At 46.6% G+C, this 25665-nt stretch overlaps 1 protein-coding gene and 1 pseudogene across 1 annotated transcript in view; one reads left to right on the top strand and one right to left on the bottom strand.

Annotated features, from left to right (window-relative positions):
- The window catches only part of NOL8 (nucleolar protein 8), a 297417-nt gene that overhangs the window by 230024 nt on the left and 41728 nt on the right, over positions 1-25665 (bottom strand). The gene's annotated exons all lie outside the window — the stretch shown is intronic.
- On the top strand, positions 964-14653 carry LOC147692746 (uncharacterized; annotated as a pseudogene).

Raw genomic sequence — 25665 nt, 5'->3', positions numbered from 1 at the left:
CCTTCCTGTGGTGCACTACGCTCCCAAGATGGCAGTTATGGGATGCGGGCGGAGGCCTGATGCCGGCGAAGGTGAGAGGCAGACCGAGGCGGTGAGGCGAGGAGGTGCTGAATGCTGGAGTGGCCGCTGGGACACGCACCTTGCGCCCTGACCTACAGCATTGAGAGGTGAGGTGGCAGCGCTGTACCGATCCTGCTACGCAGCAACAATGGTGTGGAGGCACCGAGGACGGAGGCTGACTGGTGGCTGTGAGCACTGTGTGAGGGTGAGGGTGAGTGTGAGTGAGGGTGAGTGAGGGTGAGTGAGGGTGAGTGAGGGTTAGTGAGGGTGAGGGGTTGAGGGTGAGGTGTTGAGGGTGAGTGAGGGTGAGTGAGGTGTTGAGGGTGAGTGGGGGTGAGGGTGAGTGAGGGGTTTTGGGTGAGTGAGGGTGAGGGGGAGTAGTTGAGGCTGAGTGAGAGTGAGGGTGAGTGAGGGGTTGAGGGTGAGGGGTTGAGGGTGAGTGAGTGAGGGTGAGGGGTTGAGGGTGAGTGAGGGTGAGGGTGAGTGAGGGTGAGGGGTTGACGGTGAGTGAGAGTGAGGGTGAGTGAGGGGTTGAGGGTGAGTGAGGGGTTGAGGGTGAGTGAGGCGTTGAGGGTGAGTGAGGGTGAGTGAGGGTGAGTGAGGGTGAGTGAGGGTGAGTGAGGGTGAGTGAGTGAGAGTGAGGAAGGAAAACGAGAAACCTGTGCGTGTTTGTGGGGCGAGGAGTTACACCAAAAAGCGAGGCACTTTTTAGCCAGAGGTTCACCACAGGCTGCTGCCAGGATGCTGCGCGTGCTTCTGCTGAGAGGATTGCTGCTGGGGCTCTGCTGGATTGCGACGAGGGCTTCCCCCACCCCGGGGACTGAGGGGCAGGGCTCGGTCACCGACTGCCCGTCCTGCGCCCTGGGCAGGCTGGAGAAGGCGGCTCCCTCCTCACAGGCGGACATGGTGGAGGCTGTCAAGAAGCACATCCTGAGCATGCTGCACATGCGGAGCCGGCCCAACATCACCCAGCCCGTGCCCAAGGCGGCCCTGCTCAACGCCATCAAGAAGCTGCACGTGGGCAAGGTGGGCCAGGACGGCTATGTGGAGATAGAGGACGACGTCGGGCGCCGGGCGGAGAGGAGCGAGCTGCTGGAGCAGACCTCGGAGATCATCACCTTCGCAGAGGCAGGTAGGTGGCCGCAGCCCCCTGGTCCCGGCCGGGCGCGAGCGCATGCACTGTGCCACATTCAGGAGCAGACTTGGGACCAGGCGTGAAGGGGGAGGCTGACCGGACAGGCGTGGACGGGGAAGGGTGACAGTGCCGGCGTGGAGAGAAAGGGTGACAGTGTCGGCGAGGACGCAGTGGCTGACAGGGACTGAGGTACGAACACTCTTGACCCTTTTTACCCTAAAGACGGGCAGGTGATGTGCACACATACGCTTTGCAATGCGGATAGCAGAATTGATGAAGTAGAGCGCCACCCCCATAGGCATCTTACATTTTAGAGTTATGTAGTTGTGCAAATACATAGGTCACGCTAGGCAGCAGCTGTACTGGCATCTCTCGTGTATGCGCGCCCTGAGGCAGCCGATTCCGTCAGGCGGCGCTGAAAAGCGGGTGGCAGCAGGTAGTTTAATGCGGCAAGGGTGAATTGTTAAAATCCTAACGCTTCAGACTAGGTGCCCATCAGCAGCACCCTTCATATGGTGAGACAGCGTCACACATTTGCATCTTGAGGCACTGCACAGACAACAAGCGCTGGCAAAGTTCCTTGCCGAAAACGTGCAGGCGAGGTGCGACACGGCAGGACGGAAGGAAGAGAGGGGAGGGGGAGGAGAAATGCGACACGGCGGGAGGGGGCGGGCAGGGGAGGGGGCGGAGAGGGGAGAGGTGCGACACGACGGAAGGAAGAGAGGGGAGGGGGAGGAGAAATGCGACACGGCGGGAGGGGGCGGAGGGGTAAACAAAGACGGACGTGCACGCGCCCGTGACTTTTAAGGTCAATGCGCATGCGCATAAGCTTAATGCGCATGCGCATTGACCTTAAAACTCACGGGCACTGCAAGGAATCGCCACGATTCCTTGCAGTGCAGATAAAGTGTGGATAACTCGCAATAGTCTCGCTTTGCTCGATGCGCATGCGCATCGGCAACAGGCGAGACCTAACAATTTGAGTGTGGGTTTATGATTGCATGAAGCAATTGATATTGTCTGCTCTTGTCTATCCACATTGAAAAGAAGAGCATTGCTTCCGTGCCATAGCCGCTAAAGACCCACTGATGCAAGATGCGGTGTTCCCTGAAAAAGAATATAACTGGTAAAGAGACTGTTCATAATGCAGCCAGAATCTATGATGATAATAATGATCAAAATATGAGTGCAGTGGAGGAATGTTCTGAGGCAATGGAGGCTTCATCAACATGTTAACTTTATGAGTGTGTCTTCCATCCACCTTTTGGCTAAGAGTTCTTGAACAAAACATTGGGCAAATTTTTATTAAAAAACTTAAAATACCTTCCCCACGATATACATTCAAGCCAATAAATAGGATTCAGGCCAAGACATTTCAGTGCAAGGTAGAAACAATAGCACACTGCCCCTTTCTTCAGTTTTACCTCGGGTGCTTCAATGCTCATTCACTTGGCATCTATATAATAGGCATATTTGCAGTGTCCAGCTCACCCCAAGAAGGCCCCTTGGTGCCCTGACAGATAACAGATGCTTATTTTTATCCAACTCAACAGCAGTAATTATTTTATCGACCTCGAAAGGATGGAAAGCAGAGTGGACTCACCGGAATTCAAACCTGTGACCATGTGGTCAAAGAGAAACTCCTGGAGCATGTACAAAAGTTCATTGAGCCACCAGACCCCGGTCACTGCGCTCTCCTAATGCATGATTTTGAAAAGTAGACCAAAATATTCAATGATAGCCCATACATAAGTGCAGTACTTTGCTGTAGTTTGATGTCACCTAGTAACGGCGGAATGATGCTGTTAAAAATTGATTTAAAAGAAATCATAGGACCACGCAGAATAAGAGAGTAAAAAGGCTTATGCAGTCAGTGTGAAAGTGAACATAAATAAACGGTAATGTTGTAATATAGCGGGGGGCAACCCTAGTAAGGGAACCTTAGACAACTACTTTAAAAAGTCCACAAGATGCATTGGCCGAAAGAAGGGTGGAGCGTCGCCGTTCCATCGAAGGCTACAAAGCAAGACTTTCTCTAACATCAGCCCTGCATACCTTAACCCCTGGTTCAGGGGTGGCCCCATTATTTGAGGACCCTTTTGCCACCCAGGGTATTCTGGTTCTCTTAAGGGATACCTCTCCTTCACCCTCCTTAACAGCCTCAAATAGCACCCCCATAATCTCTACTACACCCTCATGTAATCCCGGCGCAGGTCCTGAAGTTGTTTCATCTGCCCTGCGTTCAGCCAAGATGACTGCAAGAAATAAACCTAGGAAAACGGAGGTCCCAAAGGTTCACGGTCCACCCCCTAACAAAAGAAGGAGGAGGGGGGGCTCACTCCAAAAAGGTAGGATCAGTCATTCTGATTTTGGTAAGGGGGGAATTCAGTTCCTGTTCCCAAACCGAGGGAGGATTCAGGATCTGAAATAATTTCAACGACCCCTCAAGAAATACCATCATCCCCCCTATCATTTGTCCCAACAACTGTCACAGAATCCTTGAGTGGCAGACTGACGGATTCTCTGTCGTCTGTCCCCTCTCCTGACTTCCTTGAACATCTATTTAGGATGTACACTTCTCCAAATCTAGAAAGATTATTGGGTATAGAGCAGCGTCTGGGGAAATTGGAAATGGCAATTTCCAATAAAGTGGATCAACAGAAAGTTCCTGTTAACCCAACTCCAGCGCCGGCCACTGTAGTTGCATCCTCTACTGCTACATCTGACACAATTAAAGAGCCAAATGCACCTAGCAAAATAGCGAGTCGAAATCTACAAGAGGCTAAATCTTCCACCATTGCACCCCGACCAGCCATGCATGCTGAAGGCGCCATCCCGAAGGGGAGAAATAACCCGGCTGTTAGAACTTTGAGGCCGGTTAAAGGGAGGGCGTCCCCAAATAGAGCTGAACATCGTAGGGGCCGTCAGGTTGAACTTCCCCGGAAGCAGTTCCCTGTGTGGTGGTGCTTACGGGTGTTCCTACTCTTGAGCCTGATAAGCGAGAAGGACCCCTACAGCTCAAAAATAAAACCATGCACTGGCTGACTCGGAAAAGACCACTCCCCAGTAATATCAGATTGTGCATGTGCGTCGACTCCCATGGCTGGGGGGCCGAGAAAAAGACATTGAGGGTGATCTTATTGTGGTTAACTTTAGAGATCCTGAAGCGGTTAGGCATATCCTGAGTTGGATGCCTGGGAACTTAGGCAAATCAATCATGCCCTGTGACCTCACTTACTTTTATCCAAGAGCTCTAGTGGCTCCCATGTCATGTCCCTGGCCACCCCCTGCCCAGTTGAGCAATCCAGGCTCTAAATTTAACAATCAATACTTGCCCTCGCTGCCTGGTTCCATGGCCCCAAACAACGTATTTGGATGGGAAACCGTTCCCCAAAGGGGCTATGGCAGTAACCCTGGGAGGTTGGATCATACAATTGAAACAAGGGGGATGGAACATCTGCTCCCCTTTACTCCTCTGGAAGTTAAAAATAGATTTGAAGCTTTTTCAGGACTGGATCTCTGCGACTGACGGTCGGGTACTCGCTGTAACCCTCCGCCTTTTTCGGGGGGTATTACCAACAATATGCATCTTAGTTGTTGCAAACAGACCTGTCCAATTATTAATGTGCAGGAAGATAAAGGGAATGTGGGAGGTAATGTAGTCAGTACCACTGGCGATAATAACATGCTGCAGATAGATAATCCAATTCTGTGTAGCATGCGGGCCCAAGATAATATCCTCCCCGACAGCGCATATCACCATGCACAGACTTCTCGTGTTCCGCTGGACATGACCCCTACTCTCGTAGTCCCAACTAACCAGGATCCATTATTTATACTTGGGTCCCCTGTTCCGCTTGTGGGCAATGATCACGTTAAAGTTGGGACACCGGGCCTTAAATCCAAAGCTCCTCCTGAAACCTTGAAGGTCATGTCATGGAATGTTGCAGGTATAGCCAACAAAATATATACAGATGACTGGGACTCCTTAGTATCTAAGAGACTTGGGCTAGGGAATCCCTGTCAAGAGTGGGATACGCAACTTTCGAAATTAAGGCCAGTTGGAGTGGCAAGGGGAGGCCTTCAGGTGGTTTGGCGGTGTGGGTAGCTAGCCATATTGGGCGTACTGCGGAGAATATACCCACTTTCTCCCAGGACATACAGTGTGTTATATTGAAGTGGCCTAACGTTCCCAAGCTGGCAATCATAAATGTCTATTCCCGCCCTGTCGGCCCAACCATGTAGTCATCCACACTTGAAGATCTCTTGTCCTTCTTGGGCCAGTTATCGGATGACTACAAGATAGTGATGGGTGGAGACTTCAATTGTCATTTCGAACCATTGGAGGGGTTAAGGGAAGGGGCACTCACTGCCGAAGATGACTTTTGGGGCATTCCGGTGTGTCAATCGCCCCACCCCAAATCCTGGTCCCCACTCGCGGTACAAATCATGTCCCTGACCCTCAATTTTGCTTTAAGGGCATGCAATGGACGACCAATCTCGCATACCCCCTCACAATGCACTTTCAATAGGAAGGACCATGAGTCGCGATTAGACTACATTTTTGTAGATATTAGTTTGTGGCCTAAGGTCGAGGATTTCAAAGTAGTCGCGCGTACAGATAGCAACCACAATGCACTTTTACTTCATCTGGTGCATTCTGCATTAGTACCTGGCCCTCAGCCTTCTGAGACAAGGGATGATTCAGGCAATCTGGTACTTACGTCTAACAGGCGTAGGGTAAGATGGGAGAAACTGTCAAACTCGAAAGAAAGCACCAGGAACATGTATGAGCTAGTACTGCCCAAATTTGAGGATCTGGATAATCTAATCAACCAACCCAGACATCAAGACTTTAATAAGAGTTTAGCTCTAATTCACGAAGAGCTAGTGGGAGTTCTGGGTGAAGTCCTCTACCCGGTGGTAGCCAAGCATAAGCATAAGACCCGAACTTCCTCCTGGTACAACTCAGACTGTAAAAAGGCTAAGTCTGAATTAATTGCAGCAGTAAAAGCAGGTACAGATAGGTCTAGGGTGGCCGAGCTTAGGCGTCAGTATTAGGGTGTAATGGCCCAGGCTAGGTCAGACTGGGATTGGGACAGATGGCAGGACCTCTCTTTTGCCCTTGGACCCAAGGACTCTAGGAGATTTTGGTCATTAGTCAATATTGGCTCAGGAGAACCTAAAGCTGCAGTAGAGCCAAATATTGCAGCTTCCATGTGGGAAGCCCACTTTGGTAAACTTTATGAAGACAGCTCTGATGATACCAAGGAAGTGGCCGCCGCTCTTCTATCCCTTTCTGGCGAAGGATTGGAGTTTAGTCTCGGGGAGGTGGTCAGTGCTATGGATAGACTTGCCCTGGGTAAAGCTCCGGGCCTCGACAAACTGCCTGGCGACCTTTTTAGGTCCCATCCCGAGATCTGGGCCCCATACCTTCACATTCTCTTCAATTCCATTGCAAGAGGCATGGCGATCCCCTGTACTTGGCTGGGGGCAGAGATAGTTCCCATCGTCAAGAAGGGCTGTCCTCTCCTCCCAGCCAACTATAGGCCGATCAGCCTTATAGACGTGCCTCAAAAACTTTTTTCCCACCTCATATTGGACCATCTCCTGGACTGGATGGAGGATAAAGACATCCTAAGCCCCCTTCAGGCTTGCTTCAGGAAAAACACGTCCACCATGGACCAGATCTTCCGCCTTGTACTCCTCTACTGGAAATCTGTGAGGATTGAGGGTGGGAGGTTGTATATGGTGTTCGTGGACCTGAAGTCAGCATTTGACCTGGTACCCCGGAAAAAACTTTGGGAGGTCTTAAACGAGATGGGAGTTCCCACCCATCTCTTACAGGCTATAATTAGACTCCATGAGGGCAACTTTGCTCAGGTTCGGTGTGGGAGGGGTGGAGTTTTGTCAAAGAGGTTCCCTGTCCTAAGGGGGGTAAGGCAGGGTTGCGTCTTAGCGCCAACACTGTTTTGCCTCTACGTTAACAATGTCATAACCCATCTAAGTAAAGTCAGGGACAATGATGCCCCATTTTTGGCGGGCAGGAGGGTGCCGGCTATTATGTTCGCCGATGACACCCTCCTGCTCTCCAAATCCCCAATGGGAATACAGCAGATCCTGGACGGATTTGGTCTTTTCTGTAGACAGTATGGTCTAGAGATCAATACAGGGAAGACCAAATTCATGATATTCAACCCCTCCCCTAAGACAAGACCAAACCCTTCACTGAGCTCAGTAACTTTGGAGAGGGTAAAAACAATCCAGTATTTGGGCGTAACATTGCATGAGAATCTAGCTTGGGGACCACAGATATCAAGCTCACAAATAAGGCTGTCACCACTGTCCAGGGCAATCTTGAAGGTTACGAACACTTCTACCTACAAACCTATAGCCCCTGCAGTTGAAAGGTACAAAACACAAGCCAAGTCAGCTGCATTATACTGCAGCGAGTTGTGGGGGTATTAAGCGGGAAAAGAGTTGACGAGTGTTGAAAATAATTTTCTGAGACGTCTATTGGCCCTTCCGCATGGTACACCTGTCCTTCCTCTACGACTAGATATGGGTCTACCTTCTATAGGCGAGGATCTTGAATTAAAACCGTTAAGATTCTGGCACAGGCTTTGGTCTACCAATGAGCTTAAACATTATAGGCAAGATCTCATTCATGTTATGAACTTAAACCACAGCGACAAAATTCCATGGTTATCCTTTGTAAAGCAAGAATTGTATCGGTTGAGTCTCCATGAGCTGTGGGAGGCTCCTGAGTTAGGCTGCCAAAGGGTTTCCCGAAAAAGACTTGTAGAAGTTCATAGGGAAAAAAGTCTTGCTTCCCTTGTGCTTGCACCCCGCATTGGGATTTTAACTGAACATTTCCTGGACTCCAAAAATTCTTATTACTTTGAAAATGTTATGGACATCATCTTTACGATTCTGGCAAGAAAGCTATTTATCCAATGGAGGCATGGCACTTTACCTATTAAATCCTTTACGTGCAAATGGGCCAATGGGGGGGACAAAACATACCCCGGCTGCAGCCACTGTGATGAGGAGGAGACCCATGTTCTGTTCTTCTGCCCGGCCTACGAGAGACCTAGGAAACACTGGCTAGTGCCTCTGTGTAGAAACTTGGGAGTTAGGAGTTATGTGATTTCGTACAGAATACTGAAAACTGATTCCTCCCCTCCGATGCTGGAAATAATGAATGGAGCCATGGAGCAAGGTATTTTCCCGGTGGCATGGAAGAGGGCCATTGTAAAACCTCTTCTTAAAAAGCCTACCCTGGATCCTGGTCTATTGAAGAACTTTAGACCAATATCCCTTCTGCCGGCCCCTGCTAAGATGTTGGAGGCCCATTTGAATTGTCATCTTTCCAACTTCCTGGATGCTTCAGGGTTTTTGGATGGGTCCCAACATGGCTTTAGAAAGCTTCATAGCCCGGAGTCTGCTTTGACTAAAGTCGCGGATAATATCCGCCGGAAAGTAGATCTGGGTCAAACCACTGTGCTAGTACTGCTGGACCTTACAGCAGCATTCGATACCCTGTCTCCCTGTACCTTAACATCCAGGTTAAGGGAGGCAGGGGTAGCAGGACCGGCCCTCAGTCTCCTGAACTCTTTTCTACAGCAACGAGAGCAGCGTGTAATGCTTGGAGATTACCTCTCCCCTGCTAAGTCGTTGCAATGTGGGGTGCCACAGGGGTCGGCATTGAGTCCGACCCTGTTTAATATCTACGTGGCCCCCCTTGCAAGACTAGTAAGATCCCAGGGGATGGAGGTAGTGTCGTACGCCGACGACACGCAGATTATGGTGTCCCTGACCCACTCTGTGAATGTCACCGCGTTCAACTTTAGGTCCTGCATGCAACTTGTTGCAGAGTGGATGATTTTCAACTCCCTAAAGTTGAACGGTGACAAGACAGAGGTCCTGGTCTTTGGCAAAGACCAGGGCATGTGGTCAGGTGAGTGGTGGCCTCCATCTTTAGGTATCTGCCCCACTCCTACACAATCTGCTAGGAACCTAGGCGTCATCTTTGACACCCGGCTCTCCATGGAACTTCAGGTCAATAGGACGGTGGCCACCTGCTGGGGTGTCATCAGGACTCTGAAAAGAATCGTCCACTATCTTTCCCCACAGGCACGTAAGCAGGTTGTGATCGCTCTTGTTGGCTCAAGGCTCGACTATTGTAATTCACTCTATGCCGAGGCCAACAAGGGCCTTCTGCAGCGCCTGCAGGTTGTACAGAATGCGGCGGCGCGTTTTGTTTTGGCCCTGCCTTGGCTGTCCTCTGCGACCTTGGCTAGGAAGAATCTCCATTGGCTCCCTATTCCCTCCAGAGTTTTGTTTAAACTTCTCTGCCTCACGTACAGTGCCCTGATGGCAGGCCCGGCTGATGCCCTGGGATCCTTGCTCACTAGGTATGTCCCGAACAGATGTTTGCGCTCTCTAGAGCTAAACCAACTGGTAGTCCCACGCGCTAAGAAGGCTAGATGGGGGAGCAAGGCCTTCTCCATTCTGGCACCCCAGTTATGGAACACACTTCCCCTAGAGATCAAATCACAGCCTTCACTTGATCTCTTCAGGAAAGCTTTGAAAACCTGGTGTTTCATTAAAGCATATCAGTAAGCTCCTGTATCTGATTGCCCTCAGCTAGTTGTTTGAGTTAGGCGCCTTGACGCCCATTGGGCATAGTTGCGCGTTACAAATTCCACTTCATTCATTCATTCATTCATATTGTATTTGCAGTCGCTAACTTTTTAATGGCCATGTGGCACATTAGGAGTAAATTACTCAAAGTCTGACTACTATAGGATAGTATTGCCAATTTAACCTCATTGCCATTGTATCCTATGACTATTATACGGGAAGTGCTTGTTTCTTTTATATATCTTTTTAAAGCAGGTTTTAATTCAATGTTCTATATCAAATGTTTTTTATGTATGTTTTTTATGTATCTTTTATGGCCTAAACGGCCGAAATAAAGAATTTTTGGATTGGATTGGGATATAGCCAGGTTTCGGAAATAGCATAGTTTGAAATAATAAAGGCGAGGGGGGGTGTGTGTGTAAATCTGAGGGGTGAAAACATGGTGGATGCGGAGGAAGGAGGGGAAGAGGCAGCTGACTCGGTTGCCTTGGGAACCAGGACACAGCAATGTGATCAGATACCAGGAGCAGCCACGAGGAAGAGGCACGGAAAGGGAACCAGCTGGAACTACACAGCAGTAGCAGCAACAACGAAGAAGTCCAGAAAAGGCAAAAGGGTGCAAGGCAGCGAAAAAAAAAATATTGATGCACTCTATGTTAATTCCACAGGTGCGTATTCATGGCCCTAGCTCCCGGCATTTCCATGTGTGCATCCTGAAGTTTCTCTGATTGGAGGACAGTCGTGCATGACGTTATAGTCTTTTACGGTGTCCTCCAATCAGAGAGCACATTGACACGCATTATTGGGAATCCAAAACGCAAACGTTTTGGATTCCGGATCCAGGCAGGAGTGCCCGACCCCCTTTGAATGAGTCCACGCCCCCCCTGGGGGTCGCGCCCCACAGATTGAAGACCCATGCAGTAGACTAAGGGCTGAGTGCCCGCGGCCCACTTTAGACGGCAAGGTTTCCATCACCCCAGAGATTGGAAGCAAAATGGCGACCTTCTTAGCCAAGTTAATTAAGGATCCCAAGAAGGGAATAGATCGCTCCTGGCGCTCATGTCAGGACAAACTGCTAGATACCATCGGTCCGCTTGCCAAGATCCTAGACATGGCGGAGGAAGCTCGGGTATCGGGTTCTTTGATTGATCCCGAGGTCCTCTCAGCCTGGGCGCAACGGGCGATCTGTTTTGTAGGCAATGCCAATTGCGCCCTTTCGACAGAGGCGTAGGTCTCTGTTGATTAAGGTCGACCCCAAACTGGGGGACTTGGCAGGTTCCGAAGCGGGGGCCTCGGCGCAGGTCGGCCTGTTCGGTGAGCCGTTCACAAAGGAACTTGGGAAGTTTGTGGCTACGTTCACATCCCTCGACAAAGCTCAAGCGAACATAAAGAGAGTTTTTACTCTGCCGGTTTTGCGCGGGGCCAGGCGAGGTGGGAGCCGCCTGCCCGGCCGTGGCCAAAGCCAGCAGCCCCAAGGTAGGGGGCAAGGTTTCGGGCGCGGACAATATCAGTCGGACCAGCGCTTCACCAACTTTTACCAAACCAAGGGTCAACGATTGAGGTCGCAGCTACAGAGGGAACCACGGCAATAACAACGGTGAGTGTCTTGCCGGCTGCGCCGCTGCAGGTTGAGGGCAGGTTAGCGCAGTTCTTCCCCGCTTGGGAAGCCCTGACAGGGGATGCGTGGGTACTCCAAACAGTCCAAGGATTTCAAATAGAGTTTTATGGGTCCCCTTGGCAGGCGCGCCCCCCCTCGACCAATTGTGTTCTGCGCATCAGACGCGGCTTTAATAAACGAAGAAGTGCAAGAGTTGCTCCGCAAAGGAGCGGTGTGTCACACAGAGGTTCACCCGTCTGGGTTTTTAAGCAACCTTTTCCTGATGGACAAGACCGACGGAGGTCGGAGGCCTGTGATCAATCTTCGGGAGTTCAAAGAGTGGTTGGTGTACAGACACTTCAAAATGGAGGGCATTCATTTGCTAAGAGATGTTCTCTAACCACTCGATTGGATGGTACGTCTGGACCTGAAGGACGCGTACCTTGTGGTGCCGATCTTTCCTCCACACAGGCGGCTCCTCCAATTTCTTTGGAGGGGGCAGGCTTACGAATTCCGGTGCCTCCCCTTCGGCCTCTCCTCTGCCCCGTGGTGTTTCACCAAGGTCCTCAAGCCAGTGGTGGAGTACCTTAGGACTCACTGGGTCCACTTGATCGTCTACTTGGACGACTTGCTTCTCCCAAGTCAGTGTCCTTCGCAACTGCGAATCCATCTGCAGATGGCGGTGTCTCTCCTCCAGTCCCTAGGGTTCGTTATCAACGAGGAGAAGTCCCTCCTGGTTCCTACGTAGAAGGCCACCTTCTTGGGGCTTGTGATAGATTCCACCTCAGCCACACTCAGCGTGCCCTCCAGGAAAGTAGCAAAGATACGACACGAGATCCGTCAGACATTGGCGAAGCAGAGGACCTCCCTGCGGCAAATTGCTCATTTGGTAGGCCTTTTTTTGGCGTTGATCCAGGCGATCTTACCAGGGCTGTTGCATTACAGCGCCCTGCAAAGGCTGAAAGCTCATCACCTGCGGAAGGGTCTCACTTACTCTCAGGTGGTTCCCCTAACACAGGAGGTACGCGAAGAGCTGGAGTGGTGGCTATCGCACATGGATGCATGGAACGGGAGAGCGATTTTCGGCTCAGCCCCAGACTTGGTGATAGAGTCGGACGCCAGCCGGGCAGGCTGGGGCGCACGGTGTGGAGAGTTTTCCACCGGCGGTAGTTGGTCTCTGCAAGAGCAACTGCTACACATCAATTGTCTGGAGCTTCTGGCGGGCTCCTGTGCCGTCCAGTGTTGGACCAAGGACCGGGTCCAAGCTTCGGTACTCTTGAAGATGGACATTGTGACGGTGGTCCGATACATAAACCACCTGGGGGGTACCCGATCCAAAGCTTTAGCGAATATGGCGAAGCAGTTTTGGGAGTTTTCTCTAGCCCATTACATATCGGTAACCGCGGAGTACCTTCCAGGGAAGGAGAATCTCGTAGCGGATTGGCACTCCCGTTACCCTCCAGGGCTCCAGAGTTTGGAAACTGGATCCGGTGATTTTCCAGTACCTTCAGGAGAGGCGGGGTCCTTTCTCTGACGACCTCTTTGCGTGCTGCCTCAATCAGCAGCTTCCCCGGTTCTTCAGTTGGAGACCGGATCCTCTGGCGGTGGCATGCGATGCGTTCAGACATGATTGGACGCAGGAAAGGGGATATGCCTTCCCTCCATTTTCCATGATCACCAGGGTAACAGCCAAGGTTCACAGGCAGGGGGCCACGGTGGTCCTGATCACTCGGTGCTGGAGGTCACAAGTTTGGTTTCCAGTTCTTCTGGGACTTTCTTGGGATTCTCCAATCAGACTCCTTCCAACTCCCCCTCTCCTGTTGAATCCAGAAGGGAGTCCCCACCGCTTGGTGGAGGAGGGTTCCCTGCAGCTCATAACATGGCGGATTACAGGCAACGTTGGAGACTGCCAGGTCTTTCGGGCCATGCGGAGCTCTTGTTGTCCAAAGCTTGGGCAGATAGCACATCGAAGCAATATAAATCAGCATGGACGCGATGGGTATGCTGGTGTCTACGACGAGAAGTGGATCCCGTGGTCGCAGATCTGACCCATGTTCTCAATTATTTAGCACAGTTAGCTCAGAAGGGTCTGGCATATAGGTCAGAGAATGCGGTCCGGTCAGCAATTTCAGCAGGACATGCTCCGGTGGATCGAGCCCCCTTGGGGGAACATCCTTTTGTGTGTAAACTTCTAAGGGGTATTAGGTTGTTGCTTCCTCCGGAACCCCGTTATTCAGTTCTCTGGGATGTAAACATTGTTCTGAATTTACTGCTGTCCTGGCAGCCTAATCATTTTCGTTCACGCAAGGAATTGTCGGCTAAACTAGCCATGTTATTATGTTTGGTGTCGTGTAGGAGAGTGTCTGATGTTCGTGCCCTAGACATCACGGGCAGGGTTTTTTCCCCCGGATGGGGTGACTTTTACTGTGAGTAGGCGTACCAAATCGAAAAAACACGCAAAATTTCCTATCCTGCTTTTGCAGAATCCCCGAAGCTTTGTGTGGTGCAATGCTTAAAAGCTTATGAGGACGCTACGGAGGAAGTTCGTCCCCCGGGCGAACGACAACTCCCGATAGCCCTCAAGAAATCCTTTAAGGCGGTTTCCTCCCGCACTATTGCCCGGTGGGTACGGTGGGTGATGCAGGAGGCAGGTATCAATACATGAACTTTTGGTGCGTATTCCACTCGGGGTGCGATGGCATCCAAAGCGCTCAACCTTGGTGTGGGTTCGGAAGACCTTATGAGAGCAGCGGACTGGTCATCAGACTCAGCCTGTAAACGGTTCAATTTTAAGCCACTGCTGAGTGTAGTGCAAGTGGTGGTGAGTAAGCTTTGAAGGAGCATAATCCTCACCTCCGGTCCTGACATAGAATAATAATTTGCCTAGCTTACGAGAAGGTAAGTTTCAATTCTATTAAGGACGCGGAGGAGAGGATTATCCCACTCAGCAAGCACGTTGGTTGCTATCCCTCGACGTAATGGGTGTAAGTAACTCCGTTTTGTTATTGCATAATGCCTGCAATGTTCTATTTTCACGATCACTGCTGTGTATACGGAATGTTAATTATGTTGATGTATCTCAATGTGCAAAACGGTTAAGGACATTATAAGTAATTTGATGTTGTTTCTTTCAGGGAATGATCATACAAAACAAAGTGCATAACCTTGGGGAAACTCCTCCAGCGAAGAAAGAGGAAGTGCAGGAAGTTGCATGAGGATTTATGGGAAGACCTTCATGGAAACTGTGGAAGGACTTCAGAGACTGTGTTTTTCTTTTCTCTAGTGTTGTGGGAAATGAAGTTTGTTAATGGTTATATGAAGAGCTGCTGTGCGAAATTTGAATAAAGTGGAGAGAATATAAAGCATAATCCTCGCCTCCACGTCCTTAATAGAATTGAAACTTACCTTGTCGTAGGCTAGGCAAATTTCTATTCGGCATACATCCACTGTTCAGTTAGGCGCCTAGAGACCAATGGTGATAGTGTGCATTATAAAAGATATTTACCACAATGTACACAAAAAGGGGCCTTGGCACTATAGCTTGCAGCTTTTTTCAGTACTAACTTCATATATTCAATGCCATTTCCCACGACTAGGCAAACCACACCCAATCACCAGGGTTAGAAACCATGTTGCCAGTGTTATCCTGCTTATCTGAAGATTTGATCACTTGTAGAGCATCAACAAAAGGCAGCCAAGCACTAGGCACTTCATTAACCTCGAGAGTACATGTAGAAGCTAAACAGTCATCAACAGTTTCTTAAAGTTTGTACATCCATTAGATTATAGAAATGAGTTGAATTGTTTCACTTAACTGCTCTAATAAATGAGCAACACAATTGTGATATTTAATTACTTACAGCCAAATAAGACTGTTTTAAAAAGAATTATTTCTATGAATCTTCTAAGAATGTCTACCAAACTGAAGTAAATCTTTCTTTCACAACTCTTCCCTGTATGATCTGCAAAGTCTAATTGCCACTACAAAGAGCTCTAGAGCAATTGGCCGTAGCAATTTAACTAAAGTAGCCATCTTTTAAAAAAAAAGCACTTTACCTTGTAATCTAAGCTACGTGTTCCAAGATACTTACTCAGCATGACAATATTTGATGCCTATCACTGGGAGACTATCAAAATGTAACAATGCTTAGTCCACGGATTAAGGTATCTTCTTAGCCTTTATAGCTTCAAGGAAATGACTGGGTCAATCAAAATAGGATCTGTCACCAGAACTCATACTGGATTTCTCACTTCCTGTGAAACACTGCACAAGACCCTCACAATTACTGGCCTTTGATTCTGTTGATGGGCGACGCTTAGGAGCAAACCGAGCCACATGAGGGCTCAATCCCATTTGCTTTTATCTCTTTAGAGACTTTGGGCTAGATGTAGGTAATTGAAATGTACCGATTAGAAAATACCAAATTTTACCAATTCAGTATTTTCAAATCGGTAAATGCTATGTAGCTAAAAAAAAAACGGTAAAAATTACCGAAACATTAAGATTCGGTATTTACCGAATCGGTATTTACCGAATCGGTATTTACCGATTCGGTAATTGCCATTCATTCCTATGGGCATGGAGGCCCATAGGAATGAATGTCAATTACTGAATAGGTAAATACCGATTCGGTAAAATAGGGAAAGAGTCAAGGGTGGCAGGGTGTCACATTGACGCCCTGTTGCACCCCTGAATAGTGCTTGAGTGCACATGTGGCACACATACATGCCCTAAGGGCATGTATGTCTGCCACATGGCACTGGTATAAATGCACAGATTTGCATTTACAGAAGTATTTGTTATTTACCACCAACTTATAGTTGGTGGTAAATAACAAATCCTTAAAGCACAGAAGCACCCTTCAAAGTGCTTCCTACATGTCATTTACAGATTCGGTAAGTACCGAATCGGTAAATACCGATTCAGTATTTACCGAATCTGTAAATTGGCCACCTACATCACAAAAGCCTATTAATGGTCGGTAACGGCCTATTTCGGTCGTTACCGACCGGTAAAACCCTTCCTACATCAGGCACCAAATCATTTCAACTACGCCGTAGTACACATTCTTGCAAGAAGCTCCATACCAAATAACTCACAGCTATCAGCTATTTATGGTGTGAAAAGGGGCTGTTGGCTGGCTTCCCTGACTATTTAACATATTAATTGCCGATTCAGATATTGGTTTAAGATCTACTGAAAATATCATAAATTGGAAGGGTGGCCGCTAACTATTCCCTTTTATTTCGATGCAGTTCTGCTGAGTAACGCTAATATTGGCCTTCAGTCCTCATTGGCAACATTGCTGAGGACAGGAAGTACTGTCACCTCAAACTGAGACGCCAAACAGGTATATGCATGTGGGGATGACAAAAGCGTGATGACGTATTGTCTACATATGGGGAGGTGTTGTTTAGAGGTTCTGGAGATGTGATCCACGTGTATTCTTGAGGGATGTAAAAGCATAATGTGATGGTTTGTATGTGGAGGAACAGTGTTGAAGGCTGTGTAGGGTACTAGCACAGCGTCTGTGCATGAAAGGTGAAGTATGTGTGTGTGTGTTTGTGCCTTTCATGTGTTCCAACTGTGGCAGAGCAAGCAATAACAGCAACTAACATATGGGATAGATGATACATGCCTATATTGTCATCAGCAGTCCAAATTAGACTTTTATATTCAAATTAAATTCACCATCCAAAGTGAGCTCAGCTTGTGCTCTTTGGTAAAAACATTGCTTTGTTTTGTGAGGGGAGGCCCAAAGGAGAGCTAGCTCCTGTTCATTGAGTGGGGTATTGGTTTGTTTTACCCAGTAGTTAGATGTCTTGTCGTTACGTTTGGTGGAGTTTGGGCAGAGTAGTTTGTAAAGGTGTGATACTTGATTACCTATTCTATTGATTGTGGTGATATACTGCATGATTGACGGGTGGCTGGCAAAAGTTTGGCTTTTGTTAGGGCTGTTTTGATTTTTAGGAAATTGTAGAACTCCATTGCTGCAAGTTTGTGTCTATCTCTCAGTGTGTTGAAAGTGCTGGGGTGGTCTTCTTCCTCTAGCTGAGCTGGGTGTGAGATGCCTTTCTCTATCCATGCTTTAAAGGCTAGGCATTGATCATTGCATTTGAACTTGTTGTTGGCCCAGAGGGATTCCCATTTAGAGTTCCTTACCCTATTCTTCATTTTGTTGTCTATTTTTAGTAGGGCTATTTTTGTGTTTTTGAAGATAGGACTAACAAGCATTTGCAATGCATAAGGTCTCGCATTAGGAAAGTTTGAGCTATTGGTATTGTAAATGACACATTTTTTATTTATGTGTTGGTTTCGAAAATAGCAAAAATAATAGCTTTGTCATTTACAATGCCAATAGTTCTAACTTTGACACCTATAGTATTTGTAATGCAATATGTGTTGTATTCACGTGACTTAGATGTATTGATATTACAAATAACAATAGCTTTTAATTTTTTTTATAATTAATACTTAAATAAAAGTTATTGTAATTTATAATGGCAATAGCTTAAACTTTTGTAAATAACTTTTGTGAAGAATATGTTCAGTGTATTTTATTGTGACGAAAATCCAAGAACAGAAGTGAAATACTAACCTCTTTTTGTGACATTTGTAATAAAGCTTGAAACATTGAGAGAACATATTTGACCCAGTTGTTGTTGAATGGTTGCACAGATTGATGCTGTGGTGGTGCTGAGGGGTGTTGTGGTGGAGACTAGTGATGCTGTGGCATTCAATGATCCTGTGGTAGCGCATAGTGATGTTGTTGTGCCCCTTAGTGATACTGTGGTGGTGCTGAGTGATGCAAAAGATAGAGTGAGTGGGATAGATAGATAGAGTGAGGGCGATAGATAGAGGGAGGGCGATAGACAGATTGAGTGAGCGAGATAGATAGATAGAGTGAGGGCGATAGATAGCTAGACAGATAGAGTGATGGCGATCAGTATCTAGATAAATAGATAGATAGAATGAGGGCGATAGAGTGAGGGCGATAGAGTGAGGGCGATAGTGAGGGCGATAGATAGAAAGAGAGATAGAGTGAGGGCGACAGATAGAGTGAGGGCGATAGATAGATAGATAGATAGATAGATAGATAGATAGATAGAGAGTGAGGGCGCTTAGATAGATTGAGTGAGGGCGATAGATAGAGTGAGGGCGCTTAGATAGATTGAGTGAGGGCGATAGATAGTGAGGGCAATAGATAGATAGAGTGAGGGCGATAGCAAGATAGATAAAGATTGAGTGACGGCGATAGATAGATAGAGTGAGGGCGATAGATAGATAGAGTGACGGCGATAGATAGATAGATTGATAGATAGACAGATAGAGATAGATAGAGTGAGGGCGCTTAGATTGAGTGAGGGCGATAGATAGATAGATTGAGTGAGGGCGATAGATAGATAGATTGAGTGAGGGCGATAGATAGATAGATTGAGTGAGGGCGATAGATAGATAGATTGAGTGAGGGCGATAGATAGATTGAGTGAGGGCGATAGATAGATAGATAGAGTGAGGACGATAGATACATTGATAGATAGAGTGAGGACGATAGATAGATACATTGATAGATAGAGTGAGGGTGATAGATAGTGAGGGCAATAGATAGATAGAGTGAGGGCGATAGCAAGATAGAGTGACGGCGATAGATAGATTGATAGATAGACAGATAGAGATAGATAGAGTGAGGGCGCTTAGATTGAGTGAGGGCGATAGATAGATAGATTGAGTGAGGGCGATAGATAGATAGATAAAGATTGAGTGAGGGCGATAGATAGATAGATAAAGATTGAGTGAGGGCGATAGATAGATAGATAGATAGATAGATTGAGGGCGATAGATAGATAGATAGATAGAGTGAGGGCGATAGATAGATAGAGTGACGGCGATAGATAGATAGATTGATAGATAGACAGATAGAGATAGATAGAGTGAGGGCGATAGATAGATAGATAGATAGAGTGAGGGCGATAGATAGATAGATAGATAGAGTGAGGGCGATAGATAGATAGATAGATAGAGTGAGGGCGATAGATAGATAGATAGATAGATAGAGTGAGGGCGATAGATAGAGTGAAGGCGATAGATAGAGTGAGGGCGATAGATAGATATAGATAGAGTGAGGGCGCTTAGATAGATAGAGTGAGGGCGCTTAGATAGATAGAGTGAGGGCGATAGATAGATAGATAGATAGATAGATAGATAGATAGATAGATAGAGTGAGGGTGATAGATAGATAGCGTCAGGGCAATAGATAGATAGAGTGAGGGAGATAGATAGAGTGAGGGAGATGGATAGAGTGAGGGAGATGGATAGAGTGAGGGAGATGGATAGATAGATAGATAGATAGATAGATAGATAGATAGATAGATAGATAGATAGATAGATAGATAGTTGTGTGTGTGGTTGTCTGTGGTTGTGGTTGTGTATGCGTGGTTGTGTGTGTTATGCTTTGTTTTGCTATGCTATGTTTTGTTATGCTATGCTATGCTATGTTTTGTTGTGTTTGGTATGCTATGCTATGTTTTGCTAGGCTATGATATGTTTTGTTATGCTATGTGTTGTGTTGTGTTTTGTTATGCTATGTTTTGTTATGCTATGCTATGTTTTGTTATGCTATGCAATGTTTTGTTTTGCTATTCTGTGCTTTGTTTTGTTATGCTATGCTATGCTATGTTTTTTGCTATCCTATGCATTGTTTTGTTATGCTATGCAATGCTTTGTTGTGTTTTGTTAAGCTATGCTATGTTTTGTTGTGTTTTGCTATGTTTTATTATGCTATGTGTTGTTGTGGCTTGTTTTGCTATGCTATGTTTGTTATGTTATGCTATGTTTTGTTATGCTATGCAATGTTTTGTTATGCTTTGTTTTATTATGCTATGCTATGTTTTGCTATCCTATGCTTTGTTTTGTTATGCTATGCTATGTTTTGTTGTGTTTATTATGCTATGCTTTGTTATGCTATGCTATGTTTTGTTGTGTTTTGCTATGCTTTCTTTTGCTATGCTATGTTTTGCTATGCTATGCTTTGTTATGCTATATTATGCTATGCTGTATGTTGTGTTTTATTATGCTGTGCTTTGTTTTGCTATGCGATGTTTTGTTATGCTATGCTATGCTATGTTTTGTTGTGTTTGATATGCTATGTTTTGCTATGCTATTATATTTTTTGTTTTGCTGTGCTATGTGTTGTTGTGTTTTGTTAAGCTATGCTATGTTTTGTTGTGCTGTTTTGTTATGCTATGTGTTGTGTTTTGCTATGCTATGTTTTGTTATGTTATGCTATGTTTTGTTTTGCTATCCTATGCTTTGTTTTGTTATGCTATGCTCTGTTTAGTTTTGCTATCCTATGCTTTGTTTTGTTATGCTACGCTATGTTTTGTTGTGTTTTGTTATGCTATGTTTTGTTTTGTTTTGATATGCTATGCTTTGTTATGCTATTTTTTGTTATGCTATGCTATGTTTTGTTGTTTTATTATGCTATGCTTTGTTTTGCTATGCTATGTTTTGCTATGCTTTGTTATGCTATGCTTTGTTATGCTATGCTTTGTTATGCTATGTTTTGTTATGCTATGCCAAGCGTTGTTTTGTTAGGCTATGCTATGTTGTGTTTTGTTAGGCTATGCTATGTTGTATTTTGTTATGCTATGCTATGCTATGTTTTGTTGTGTTTTGTTATGCTATGCTAGGTTTTGCTATGCTTTGCAATGCTATGTTTTGTTATGTATGCTATGTTGTGTGTTATACTATGCTTTGTTGTGTGTTAGGCTATGCTTTGTTGTGTTTTGTTATGCTATGCTTGGTTTTAAGTTATGTTATGCTATGTTTTGTTCTGCTATGTGTTATGTTTTGTTATGCTATGTTTTGGTATGTTATGCTATATTTTGTTATGCTATGCTATGCTTTGTTTTGCTATCCTATGCTTTGTTTTGTTATGTTATGCTATGCTATGTTTAGTTTTGCTATCCTATGCTTTGTTTTGTTATGCTATGCTATGTTTTGTTGTGTTTTATTATTCTATGCTTTGTTTTGCTATGCTATGTTGTGTTATGCTATGCTTTGTTATACTATGTTTTGTTATGCTAAGCTTTGTTTTGTTATGCTATGCTATGCTATGTTGTGTTTTGTTATGCTATGCTATGTTTTGTTGTCTTTTCTTATGCTAGGCTATGCTTTGCAATGCTGTGTTTTGTTATGTATGCTATGTTTTGTTGTGTTTAGTTATGCTATGCTATATTTTGTTATGTTTTGTTATGCTATGTTTTGTTATGCTATGCTTTGTTTTATGTTATGTTATGTTATGTCATGTTATGCTGTTTTGTTCTGCTGTTTGGTTATGTTTTGCTATGCTAAGTTTTGTTTTACTATGCTATGTTTTGTTTTGCTATTCTTTGATATGTTATGCTATGGTTTGTTTTGTTAGGCTATGCTTTTCTGTGTTTTGCTATGTTTTGTTATGCTATGTTTTGTTATGCTATGCTTTGTTTTATGTTTTGTTCTGCTATGTTTTGTTGTGTTATGTTATGCTATGCTATGTTTTGTTTTACTAGGATATGTTTTGTTTTGCTATGCTTTGTTATGTTATGCTTTGTTTTGTTATGCTATGTTTTGTTATGCTATTCTAGGTTTTGTTGTGTTTTGTTATGCTATGCTATGCTTTGTAGTTTTTTGCTATGCTATGTTTTTTTTGTTATGCTATGTTTTGTTTTGCTGTCCTATGCTTTGTGTTGTTATGCTGTGCTTTTGCTATCCTATGCTGTGTTTCGTTATGCTATGCTATGTTTTGTTATGCTATGCTGGTGAGGGTATGTGAGGGTGTGTGAGTGTGTGAGTGTGTGTGTGTGTGTGAGGGTGAGTGAGGGTGAGTGAGGGGGGTGAGGGTGTGAGGGTGTGAGGGTGTGTGAGGGGGGTGAGGGTGTGTGAGGGGGGTGAGGGGGGTGAGGGTGAGGGTTTTTGAGGGTGATGGTGTGTGAGGGTGAGAGGGTGAGGGTGTGAGAGTGAGTGAGGGTGAGAGGTGTGAGGGTGAGGGTGAGTGAGGGGGTGTGAGGGTGAGGGGGTGAGGGTGAGTGAGGGGGTGAGGGTGTGTGAGGATGAGGGTTTTTGAGGGTGATGGTGTGCGAGGGTGAGAGGGTGAGGGTGTGAGAGTGAGTGAGGTTGTGTGAGGGTGAGAGGGGGTGAGGGGGGTGAGGGTGAGTGAGGGTGTGTGAGGGTGTGTGAGGGTGAGAGTGTGTGAGGGTGAGGGGGGTGTGAGGGGGTGTGAGGGTGAGGGTGGGGGGGTGAGGGTGGTTGAGGGGTAGTGAGGGTGAGGGGTGTGAGGGTGAGGGGTGTGAGGGGGTGTGAGGGTGAGGCGGGGTGAGGCGGTGTGGGGGTGAGAGGGGGTGTGAGGGTGAGAGGGTGAGTGAGGGTGAGGGTGTGTGAGAGTGAGGGGGTGTGAGAGTGAGGGGGTGTGAGGGTGAGGAGGTGTGTGAGGGGTCAGGTGGTGTGAGGGTGAGGAGGTGTGTGAGGGGTCAGGTGGTGTGAGGGTGAGGAGGTGTGTGAGGGGTCAGGTGGTGTGAGGGGGTGAGGGTGAGTGAGGGGAGTGAGGGTGAGTGTCTCCAATGAATGTCGCTGCTTCGCCTTCTTTGAAAATGGTCAGTGCTGCAAATAGAGCATGCCGCCCTAATTATCACAGCATGAGGCCCCTAAGTGATAATTATCACAGCATGCAGAGAGGCGCCCCACGCTGCTGGAGCACTCAACTGAATATTAATTATAGTTGAGTGCTCCAGCAGCCTGGGGTGCCTGTACATGCTGTGATAAGTGGGGTCTCATGCTGTGATAATTGTTACTTGCCGGCGCACAAGCGGTTCCACTGTGAAGCGTGTTCACAGACCTGAATCGGCTCGTGCCCATACTACAATCGGCTCGTGCACAGGTCTGTCTCCCTTGGAGGCAAACACGGTGACTAAGTCTCGTTGGCGGCAGCGCTTCGCACTGCAACGCCAGCGAGACCTAAAAACGTGTGTGAGTTTGTTCACTGTCAGCAGCACCATCTGGTTGAGGTGGTTTAGTATGGCACGCTCCACTAGTAGCCATGCTGTTGTGTAGTCTTGCGGGGGTGACAGCCAGTAGGCTCCTTGCTTTGCCAAGAATGCCGTTTGGTAGGTTCTAAAGTCTGCTAGGGTTAATTTTAGTATTAGTTTTTTTAATACCAATGCGTGCTTTTTTCACCCCGCCATAGGAAGTTACTAATTAGCTTATCCACTTTGCGGGGAAGGTCAACCATGAGTAGCAGGGGTAGCATGCTTACCAGGTAATTGATCATTAGTGTAATCATCATCCTGATAGTCTCTAGTCTGCCCCACCATGTAATAAATTTAGGGGACCGGAACTCTAGGAGTTTCTTTATTTTTCCTAATAGTAGCTTCTCATTTTCGTTTAATGTGGTCATGAGATCGTTATCAAAGTGGATCCCATATTTGATGAACCCTGTTTGCGAAGTCAGGCCGGACCCTCCCAGGGAGACCCTAGTGGTGTGGATGTTGAGGGGTTTGCACTCTGATTTGTCCCTGTTGAGCTTATATTCCGAGTGTACTGAGTATAGTTCTATGGATTCAATCAGGGCTGCAATAGAGATCTTAGGCTGCTCTGTCATGATAAGAAGGTCATCCGCATAGGCGGCTAGTTTAATTTTCACGTCTTTTATGTTGATCCCCTTTATTTCGGCATTAGTCTTGATGTCGCTAATCAGTGGTTCTAGGGCCAACAGAAAGAGTGAGGGAGACAGCGGGCAGCCTTGTCTGGTGCCGTGTTGCAGCATGAGAGGTTCAGAGAGTGAGCCATTAATAATTATGCGTGCTTTTGTGTCCCCATACAATGCAATCACCTTCCTGATGTACCCTTCCCCTAGGTTGAATGTCTGCATGCATTGCTCGAGGAAGGCCCAAGAGACTCTGTCGAAGGCCTTCTCGGCATCAAGGGCGATAGCCACAGCTGGTTCTGTCATTTTAAAGGAATGTTCTAAAATGTGGCAGAGGAGTCTGGTGTTGTCGCTAGACATACGGGTCCTTAGGAAGTCTACTTGTGAGCTGCTTATTAAGCTGGGTAGGACAGGGTTTAATCTTGTTGCCAAGATTTTCGCGTACATTTTGCAGTCTACGTTGATTAAGGAAATGGTCCTATAGTTCTTGGGCAGGAGTTCATCCTTACCTTCTTTTGGGATAACAACTACGTTGGCCTCTGACATGGATTGTGAAACTAGCCCATCCTCCGCACAGTGGTTGAACACTCTTTTTATGGTGGGTTTCAGTCTGTCTAGAAAGGCTTTGTAAAAAGCTGTTGTGTAACCGTCCGGGCCTGGGGCGTTGTTGCCTTTCATCGACTTGACCGCCATTTCGATCTCTGCTGTGCTAATTTCTCGCCCTAGCCTCTGTGTTTCTACTTTGGTAAGTTTGGGGAGGTCGAGTCTGATGAGATATTTTGTGCACGCCTCTAGGTCAAAGCTCTGGTCGTTTTTGTAGAGTTCCTGGTAGAGCTCTTGGAAGGTCTTTAAAATGTCCTTGTGCCTTGTATGGGTTTTGTTGTGAGAGTCTGTGATGGATTGATTACGTTTATGTTTTAGGTAAGAGGCTAGGTGTTTCCCTGCCCTGTTAGCATCGCAGAGGTTTCTGGCCTTGTATCTGTTGATCCATAGACCGGCCCTTTTACTCAGGATTTTGTTAAATTCATATTTCTTGCCGGTTAGTTCACATAGGATAGTAGTGTCGTGCATGTCGCTGATTTAGGCTACTTCTAGTTTCTTAATGTCTATGCTCAAGCGGGGCCAGGTGCAGATTAGTGGTTTTTTTGATTTTGGATTTAATTTCAATTATTGTGCCTCTGACTGTCGCCTTGAGTGCATCCCAAAGGGTAGTTGGTTTAGTGTCTGGTGCGTTGTTGTATCCAAGGTATTCATTTATGGCCTCTTCTATCTTTTTTGTTTACTGGGTCTGCCAAGACGTCACTATTAAAACACCACCTTCAAGGGATTTCATCGTTGTGGCACCAGCTCAGCTTTAGGCTAATGCATGAGTGATCTGACTCTAGTCTCGGCGCTTTGTCCATGTGTTCTATAAGGTGTGTGTGTGGGCTTGTGATGAGTATGTAATCTATCCTGCTGTATGAGTTGTGTGGGCTTGTGATGAGTATGTAATCTATCCTGCTGTATGAGTTGTGTGGGGTGGAGTAGAAGGTGTAATCCCTAGGGTC

Source organism: Lissotriton vulgaris, chromosome 9 (assembly GCF_964263255.1).
Source record: "Lissotriton vulgaris chromosome 9, aLisVul1.2, whole genome shotgun sequence".
Lineage (NCBI taxonomy): Eukaryota > Metazoa > Chordata > Amphibia > Caudata > Salamandridae > Lissotriton > Lissotriton vulgaris.
The sequence above is the reverse complement of the archived record's forward strand: the minus strand, read 5'-3'. Positions and strand labels throughout refer to the sequence as shown.